This window comes from Colobus angolensis, unplaced genomic scaffold (genome assembly GCF_000951035.1).
Source record: "Colobus angolensis palliatus isolate OR3802 unplaced genomic scaffold, Cang.pa_1.0 Scaffold295, whole genome shotgun sequence".
Taxonomy (NCBI): domain Eukaryota; kingdom Metazoa; phylum Chordata; class Mammalia; order Primates; family Cercopithecidae; genus Colobus; species Colobus angolensis.
The window spans coordinates 965,799-975,968 of record NW_012116210.1 but is presented as its reverse complement, the minus strand read 5'-3'; the positions used below and the strand labels follow the sequence as shown (position 1 = coordinate 975,968).

The following is a 10,170-nucleotide window of genomic DNA, read 5'->3' as shown; positions in this document are numbered from 1 at the left end:
GCTTGTTTCACTTAACATGATGACCTCCAGTTCCATCCATGTTGCTGCAGATGACAGGATCTCTTTCTTTTTCATGGCTGAATAGTACTCCACTGTGTATATGTATCACATTTTCTTTCTCCATTCATCTGTTGATAGACATTTAGGTTGCTTCCAAATCTTAACTGTTGTAAACAGTGCTGTAACAGACATAGGAGTGCAGACATCTCTTTGATATACTAACTTCCTTTCTTTTGGATATACATCCAACGGTGGGATTGCTGGCTCATATGGTAGCTCTATTTTTAGTTTTCTGAGGAACCTCCAAACTGTTCTCCATAGTGGTTGTACTAATTAGCATTCCCACCAACAGTGTATGAGGGTTCGCTTTTCTCCACATCCTCACCAGCATTGTTATTAGCCTGTTATTTGGAGATAAGCCATTTTAACTGGTGAAATGATACATAATTGAAGTTTGATTTACATTTCTCTGATGGTTAATGAAGCTGAGCACCTTTTTGTATGCTTGTTTGCCAAAATGTCTCTTCGGCTCTTTTACCTATTTCAAAATCAGATTATTGTGTTTTTTTTTTTTTTTGTTTTTTTTTTTTTTTTTTTTTTTTTTTTTTTTTTTTCTTTTGTTATATAGAGTGGTTGCAGATATTTTCTTCTGTTCTGTGGGTTGTCTCTTCACTTTATGAATTGTTCTCTTTGCTGTACATCAGCTTTTTAACTCGTTGTGATCCCATTTGTCCATTTTTGTTTTGGTTGCATATGCTTGTGGTATATTACTCAAGAAATCTTTGCCCAGACCAATGCCCTGGAGAGTTTTCCCAGTGTTTTCTTGTAGTAGCTTCATAGTTTGAGGCCTTAGATTTAAGTCTTTAATCCATTTTGATTTGGTTTTTGTATATGGTGGGACATAGGGGTCTAGTTTCATTCTTCTTTATATGGATATCCAGTTTACCCAGCACCATTTATTGAAGAGACTGTCCTTTTCCCGACATATGCTCTTGAGACTCGTCAAAAATGAGTTCACTGGCTAGGCGTGGTGGCTCACGCCTGTAATCCCAGCACTTTGGGAGGTTGAGGCGGGTGGATCATGAGGTCGGGAGTCCGAGACCATAGTGAAACCCCGTCTCTACTAAAAATACAAACATTAGCCTGGCATGGTGGTGTATGTCTGTAATCCCAGCTACTCGGGAGGCTGAGGCAGGAGAATCACTTGAACTCGGGAGGCGGAGGTTGCAGTGAACCAAGAGTACCACTGCATTCCAGCTTGGGCGACAGAAAGCGACTCTGTCTCAAAAAAAAAAAAAAAAGCTCACTATAGATGAATAGTTTTTCTGGGTTCTCTATTCTGTTCCATTGGTCCATGTGTCTGTTGTTATGCCAGTACCATACTGTTGTGGTTACTACAGCTCTGTAGCATAATTTGAAATCAGGTAGTATGATTCCTTCAGTTTTGTTCTTTTTGCTTAGAATGTCTTTGGCTATTCTGTGTCTTTTGTGGTTCCATGTAAATTTTAGGATTTTTTCTGTTTCTATGAAGAATGTCATTGGTTTTGATAGGGATTGAATTGAATCTGTAGATTGCTTTGGGTAGTCTGGATGTTTTAACAACACTGATTCTTCCAATCCATGAACATGGACTATGTCTCTATTTTTTTGTGTCCTCTTCAATTTATTTCACCAGTGTTTTATAGTTTTCATTGTGGAGATCTTTCGCTTCTTTGATTAAGTTTATTCCTAGCTATTTTATTTTATTTACAGCTATTGTAAATGGGATTACTTTCTTGATTTCCTTTTCACATTGTTCACTGTTGGCATATAGAAATGCTACTGATTTTTAAATGTTGATTTTGCATCCTGCAACTTTACTGAATTTGTTGACCAGTTCTAACAGTTTTTTGGTGGAGTATTTAGGTTTTCCCAAATATAAGATCATATCATCGGCAAACAAAGGTTATTTGACTACTTCATTTCCTGTTTGGATGCCCTTTATTTCCTTCTCTTGTCTGATTTCTCTCTCTAGGACTCCCAGTATCATGCTGAGTAACAGAGATGAAAGTGGGCATCTTTTTCTTGTTCCAGCTATTAGAGGAAAGGCTTTCAGTTTTTTTCTTTTTTTTGTTTTTGAGATGGAGTCTCGCTGTGTCTCCCAGACTGGAGTGCAGTGGCACGATCTTGGCTCACTGCAAGCTCCACCTCCCAGGTTCACGCCATTCTCCTGCCTCAGCCTCCCGAGTAGCTGGGACTACAGGCGCCTGCCACCACGCCCAGCTAATTTTTTGTATTTTTAGTAGAGACAGAGTTTCACCGTGTTAGCCAGGATGGTCTCGATCTCATGACCTCGTGATCCACCCGCCTCAGCCTCCCAAAGTGCTGGGATTACAGGCGTGAGCCACCACGCCCAGCCGGCTTTCAGTTTTTTTCCGTTCAGTGTGAAACTAGCTGTGGGTCTGGCATATATCGCTTTTATTGGATTGAGGTATGTTCCTTCTGTATTCAGTGTTTTGAGAGTTTTTCAATCACGAAGAGATGTTAAATTTTATCAAATGCTTTTTCAACATAAATTGGAATGATCGTATGGTTTTTGTCCATTCTGTTGACATGATATATCATATTGATTTGTGTACATTGAACTGTCCTTGCATCCTTGGTATAAATCCCACTTGGTCACATTTTTAATGTGTTGTCAAATTTGGTTTGCTAGTATTTTGTTGAGGATTTTTGCATCAGTGTTGATCAGGGATATTGGCCTGTAATTTTCTTTTTTGGTGTGTCTTTGTATGGTTTTGGTCTCAGGGTAATACTGGCCTTGGAGAATGAGTTTGGAAGTATTCTGTCCTCTTCCATTTCCTCTTCCATTTGAATTGTATTCATCCATGGTGAAGTCTAGGATTTTACTGTACCTGTCACCTAAGTAGTGTACATTGTACCCAGTGTGTAGTTTTTTATCCTTCATCCTCTTCTACCCTCTTCCTTCTGAGTCTCCAAAGTCCATTATACCATTCTGTATGATTTTTGTATCTATAGCTTAGCTGCTGCTTATAAGTGAGAACATATGGTATTTGGTTTTCCATTCCTGAGTTACTTCACTTAGAATAATGACCTCCAGCTCCATCCAAGCTGCTGCAAAAGACATTATTTTAATCTTTTTTATGGCTAAGTAGTATTCCATGGTGTATATATAACCCATTTTCTTTATCTACTCATTAGTCAATCGGCATTAAGGTTAGTTCCATATCTTTGCAATTGTGAATTGTGCTGAAACAAGCATAAACATGCAGGGGTCTTTTTGATATAATGACCTTTTTTCCTTTGGGTAGATAACCAGTAGTAGGATTGCTGAATTGAATGGTAGATCTACTTTTAGTTCCTATGTTTTCTTCTAGGATTTTTGTGGTTTCTGGTCTTAGATTTAAGTCCTTGATCCATCTGGAGTTGATTTTTGTATATGATACAGATCCAGTCTTATTCTTCTATGTGTGGCTATCCAGTTTTCCTAGCATCATTTATTAAATAGGGTGTTCTTTCTCCAGATTACGATTTTGTATGCTTTGTCAAAATTCAGTTGGTTGTAAGCATTGGCTTTATTGCTGGGTTCTCTATTCTGTTCCATTGGTCTATGTATCTGTTTTTATACCAAAAACATGCTGTTTTAGTAACTATATTCTTGCAGTATAACTTGAAGTCAGGTAATGTGATGCTTCCAGATTTGTTCTTTTTGTTTAGGATTGCTTTGGCTATTTGTGCTCTTTTTTGGTTTTATATGAATTTTAGGATTGTTTCTAATTCTGCGAAAAATGATTTGGTATTTTGATAGGAACTGCGTTGAATTTCTAGATTGCTTTGAGTAGCATGGTCATTTTCACAATGCTAATTTTTCTAATCCATGAGCATGAGATGTGCTTCCATTTGTGTCATCTATGATTTCTTTCAGCAGTGTTTTGTAGTTCTCCTTGCAGAGATATTTCACCTCCTTGGTTAAGTATATTCCCAGTTTTTTTTTTTTTTTTCTTGTTTTGCAGCTATTGTAAAAGGGATTGAGTTTTTTATTTGATTGTCAACTTGGAAGTTGTTGGTATATAGCAGTGCTACGGATGTGTGTACATTGATTTTGTAACCTGAGACTTTGATGAATTTGTTTATCAAGTCTAGGAGTCTTTAGGGTTTTCTAGGTACGTTATATGATTAGCAAACTGCAATAGTTTGACCTCCTCTTTTCCAATATGAATGCCCTTTATTTCTCTTGCCTGATTGCTTTGGTTAGGACTTTCAGTATTAAGCTCCACAGAAGTTGTGAGAGTGGGCATCCTTGTCTTGTTCCAGTTCTTAGGGGAAATGCTTTCAACATTTCCCTGTTCAATATAATGTTGGCTGAGGGTTTTTCATATAGGGCTTTTATTATTTTGAGGTATGTCCCTTCCATGCCTACTTTTTTGATGGGTTTTTAATCATAAAATGATGCTGTATTTTATTGACTACTTTTTCTGCATCTCTTGAGATGATCATTTTAATTCTGTTTATGTGATGTATCACTTATATTGACTTTCATATGTTAAACCATCCCTGCATCCCTGGAATGTAACGCACTTGATCATAGTGTATTTTCTTTTTGATGTGCTGTTGGATTTGGTTTGCTACTATTTTGTTGAAGATTTTTGCATCTGTGTTTATTGGGGATATTGGTCTGTAGTTTTCTTTTTTCGTTATGTCCTTTCCTGGTTTTGGAATCAGGGTGATATCGGCTTCATAGAATGAGTTAGAAATAATTCCCTCTTTCTCAATCTTTTGGAACAGTTTCAGTAGAATTGGTACTAACTCTTTTATGAATGTCTGGTAGAATTCAGCTGTGAATCCATCTGGCCCTAGGATTTTTTTGTTGTTGGCATTTGTTTTTTTTATTGCTGACTCAATCTCACTGCTTGTTATTGGTCTCTTCAGGGTTTCTATTTCTTCCTTTCTTAATCTAGGAATGTTGTATGTTTCCAGGAATTTATCCATCTCCTCTAGGTTTTCTAGTTTGTTTGCATAGAAGTGTTTATAGTAGTCTTGAACGATCTTTTGTATTTTTGTTGTGTCAGTGGTAATGTCTCCATTTTAATTTCTAGTTGAGATTATTTGCATCTTCCATCTTCTTCTTTTCTTGGTTAATATAGATAATGGTCTATTGATTTTGTTTATCTTTTTAAAGAACCATTTTTTCTTTCATGGATCTTGTATTTTTTTTTGGTTTTAATTTCATTTAGTTCCACTTTGATCTTTGTTATTTCTTTTCTTCTGCTAGCTCTTTGAGTTTTGTTTTTTTGCTATTTTTCTAGTTCCTTGAGGTGTGACATTGGGTTGTCAATTTGTGATCTATCAGACTTTTTGATGTAGGCATTTAGTGCTAAAAACTTTCCTCTTAGCACTGCTTCTGCTGTAGCCCAGAAGTTTTGGTAAGTTGTGTCACTATTATCATTTATTTCAAAGAATTTTTAAATTTCCATCTTGATTTCATTGTTAAACTAAAAATCATTCAGGAGCAGACTAATTTCCATGTATTTGTAGTTTTGAAGATTCCTTTTGGAATTGATATCTAGTTTTGTTCTGTGGTCTGAGAAGATACTTGATATAATTTCAATTTTAAAAAGTTTGAGACTTGTGTCCTGTCATATGGTCTATCTTGGAGAACATTCCATGCTGATGAAAAGAATGTATATTCTGCTTGATGATTATATCCCTTGATGATGTCCTTTTTGCAATGAATCTCCCAGGAGTTCTTTGAGCTTCTCGTGTTTGGGTATCAAAATCTCTAAGAAGGCCAGTGAAAATTTCCTCAATTATTTTTCAAATAAGTTTTTCAAAGTTTTTGCTTTCTCTTCTCCCTCAGGAACACCAATTATTTTTAGTTTTCACCACAATCCTATATTTCTTGGAGACTTTGTTCATGTCCTTCAATTCCTTTTTGTTTTTGTCTGATTGAGTTAATTTGAAAGCCTTGTCTTTGAGCTCTAAAATTCTTTCTTGTGCTTGGTCTAGTCTACTGTTGAAACTTTCCACTATATTTTGTAATTCCCTTAATGTGTCCTTCATTTCCAGAAGTTGATTGGTTTTTCTTTAAAATATCCATCTCCTTAGAACATTTTTCATTCATATTCTGAATTGTTTTTAAAATTTATTTATGTTCTTCTGTGTTTCTTTTATATCTCCTTGAGTAGCTTGATCAATCTTTTGAATTCTTTAGTATTTCAAAGTTTCATCTTGGTTTGGATCCATTGCTGGAGACCTAGTACAGTCTTTTGGGAGTGTTGTAGAACCTTCTTTTGTCATATTGCCAGAATTATTTTTCTGGTTCCTTCTCATTTGGGTAGACCATTTCCTCTAATTATTCTTGGATTTAATTTTGATTTGACTGTGTTTCTTCAAAACTTTTTTTTTATCCTCTAAGAATTAGACTTTAATACTTATTGTTTCTTGTAGCCTAAGTCAGCTCTGGTGGCTTTAACAGTGAATAGTCTGTATGAGTTCCTTGGTTGTAGACAGTTTGTATCACGGTTTCCTCAGAGGCCGGTTGTAGTAGCCATGTGCTCGGTGTGTAAGCAAGTTCACTGTCTCCTATGGGGCTGAAATGGCAGAGGTCTCTTGAAGCCTATCTCATTCACCTGTGGTGTGCATTTTTAAATTAACTTTTTTCCCCAGTATTTTATGTCCTGGTTTGAAGAGTTCAGGTTCAGGCCAGTAGGAGAGGTATCTGTGAATAGTAACCGGTTGTGGCTAAAGCAGGTGGGTAAATGCAATACTCAATGATCGGCAGAGGTCCCAACCTTGACAGAGGTGGCTAGGGGAGCTCTCAGTGTAATGAACTGAGGACTTACTAGGGGGAAAAGTGGAAGCCACCTCAGCTTCCATGCCAGGCAAGCACAAAAACAATCCACCTCCCAGTCACACTCCTAAACCAGTGTTCCAGCTATCCAGATCAGATAGGCACCTATTTTCATCTGCAGGAATGTTGATATTCCAAGTAGTTAGAGATTATGAATCTATCCCTCGTGCAAGCCTGAACCTTGAGGGCGGTTCTTCTGTGAGGAAGCAGACACCCAGAAAGTCTGTCAATAGGTACACCCATACAGAGCTTCTGTGAGAGAAGTTGCAGCTATGCCTGCAGTGGTGGACAAGGAGGAAAAGAAATCCCCTTCTCCAAGACCCTGAATGAGCACCAGGGCTGCCTGACTGTCCTGGGGTAGAGTTACAGACTTTCCCTCCTGAGCCCAGCGCTGCAGCTATGCCTCTGTTAAAAGAAACTTTCCACTAGCAGAAAGTTCTGGGACTCAAGGCCTGCTGTGTGGATTCTTTTGCCCCATAGGGTGCTCCCTTAATATGATGCACTGCCCCTTTCCCTCGGAGTAGGAGTCCCTGAGAGCCAAACTACTGTGAATGCTGCTGTTCCTCTGGATCTAGCCACCCAGTGGGGTTGCCACAATCCAGGCTTGTTTGTGAAAATGCTTGCAAATGATCCAGTGATGTGGTCTGTCCTTAAGTCTCCTAGCAGTGGCTACCAGCACCAGTTCTAATGAGGGTGGCCAGGGGAGTGATGTAGACTCTGTGAGATTCTCTGGTTATAAATAGCCTTAATATGTTGGCTTTCTCAAATTCCAGTTGTAGTAGTAATGAACTGATCATGTAGGCAGACTTAGGACCTCCTGTTTATCCAGGGTGCCCAGCAATGCTGTTAGTTAAGGCCATGCACAAGTTTTCTCCTTCCTGAAGAATAAAAAGCAAGTTTTATTCTACCTGAAGGTGCTGTAATAGACTGTGTCGGTTGGCCTCCAGCCAGGAGGTGGTGCTTGCAAGAAAGTATCAGCTGTAGTGGTGGCGGTGGGATTTGTGCTTGCCTTATGTTGCCCAGAGGAGGTACTCTGGTGTCTCAGGCAATGGGTGGGACCACAGAGCTTCCAAATTTTGTCCTTTGTGTTGTGTTACCAGTGTGGGTGGAGGCTCAAAGACAGGTGGGGTCTGGGTCTCGCAAGTCCACACTCTGGCTCTTCACATACAGGGCAAGCAGCAGCTCCAATGGGAAGTTAGGGAAACAGTTCTCTGACCACTGGGGCAATGTTTCAAGGAAGAGCACAGCTGCCTTTTCTGTACAGAAAAGTCCAAAGAAGGAGTCAGGGGTAGCGTGCAGCAGTAAGCCCCACCCAGCTCCCACACATTGGCAAGACAGATCTTTCACCCATGGTGTTCCACCAGCAGCAGCTAGCTAAGTTCCAGGCAGTCTGTGCTCAGAACTTATAACTGCCCCGGGTCGTAAGCCTTCCCTGGCAGAGACAGCAAGTACAGCTTGCGGGCCACACACCTCCCAGTTCACCCACAAAACCCAGGCTCCCAGCTCTAGCACTTGTGGCTGCAACACATTTCCCACTTGTCCCCCAGTTCTGGCCAAGGGAGTTTGTCCCCACTTGAGATTATTTTGTACCTCTCAGTTGGGGGATTCTGTAAACCTGCAACCATCACCTGAGTTAGCTGGCAGGCTTCTAAAAGGTCCCCTGTGAGGTAGGATCAGGAATCGCTTCCCTCCATCTGTACTGGAGATTGGGAAGGTATGCGCAACTATTCCTGTGGCTGTGTCTACTTTCATATTTCTTTTTGCTCCCTAAATAAATTCCAGCACTTGGTAGGGTTAAGGTCTTCCTCCATGGTCTAGACTGTGCGATTCTCTGGTGGGAGTGTATATCCCAGAGGCAATTTATCCCCTCCTCACAGTCTGGGGAGTTAAAATATTCTGCCTGGCTCACAGTTTAGGCTGCAGCCCACTGTTTCTTTCAAAGGATCTGTAGTTTCTTTCAGTTTTCCTGTTAATTCCTGCATTGTTTCTTGAAAAAAAAGCTCACAATGTGAATCTCTATACACTATTTTGTCTTTCCAAGTGGGAGAGTCATGATAACCATGCCTTCAGTCCACCATCTTGAAAAAGCTTGTGTTAGTTCTTCTTTAAATGTTTGGTGAGTTTCAGCACTGAAGCCATGGAGTCCTGGACATTTCTTTGTGGGGAGACTTTTTATTATGATTTGGATCACACTACTTATGACTGGTCAGTTCAGGTTTTGCATGTCTTTATGATTCAATCTTGGTAGGTTGTTGATGTCTAAGAATTTATCCATTTCTTCTAGGGTTTCCAATATGTTGGCACATAGCTATTCATAGCAATCTCTAATGATCCTTTGAATTTTTGTGGTATGTGTTGTAATGTCTCCTTTTTTATCTCTGATTTTATTTGTTTGGGTCTTCTCTTTTTTTTCCAGTCTGGCTACAGGATTGTCAATTTTGTTTATCTTTTCAAAAAACCAATTTTTCATTTTGTTGATCTTTATTATTTTTATGTTGTTGTTTCGATTTCATTTATTTCTGCTCTGCTCTGTATTTCTTTCCTTCTACTAACTTTGAGTTTGCTTGCTCTTGCTTTTTCAATTCTTTAATATGCATCATTAGGTTGTTTATTTGATGATTTTCTAGTTTTTTGATGTAGTTGCTTATTGCTATAAACATTCCTTTTAGTACTGCTTTTGCTGTATCTTACAGGTTTTGGTATGTTGTCTATTCATTACTTGTTTCAAGAATTTTTTAAGTTTCCTTTTTAATTTCTTTATTGACCCTCTGGCCATTCAGGAATATATTGTTTATATGTGCTCATATAATTTCCAATATTTCTCTCGTTATTGATTTCTAGTCTTATTCCACTGTAATCAGAGAATATACTTGATATAATTTTAATTGGTTTGAATTTTTAAAGGCTTGTTTTGTGGCCTAACATATGGTCTGTCCTTGAGAATGATCCATGTGCTGAGAAAAATGTGTATTCTGTAGCCATTAGAAGAAATGTCCTATAAATATCTATTATGTCCATTTGTTCCATGGAGCAGATTAAGTCCAATGTTTTTCTGTTGACTTTCTGGATGATTTTTCCAATGCTGAAAGTAGGGTGTTGAAGTCTCCAACTATTATTCTGTTGGGGTCTGTCTTTCTCTTTAGCTCTAAAAATAATTCCTTTATAAATCTGGGTGCTTCAGCATTGGTTGCCTGTGTATTTTCTTTTTATTTATTTATCTTTTATTTTTATTATTATACTTTAAGTTCTAGTGTACATGTGCACAATGTGCAGGTTTGTTACATATGTATACTTGTTCCATGTTGGTGTGCTGCACCCAT

General features: G+C 38.4%; 1 protein-coding gene across 1 annotated transcript in view; it reads left to right on the top strand.

The window, feature by feature from the left end:
- FER1L6 (fer-1-like family member 6) overlaps positions 1-10,170 on the top strand; it is a 212,734-nt gene that overhangs the window by 65,206 nt on the left and 137,358 nt on the right. The window lies entirely within an intron of this gene.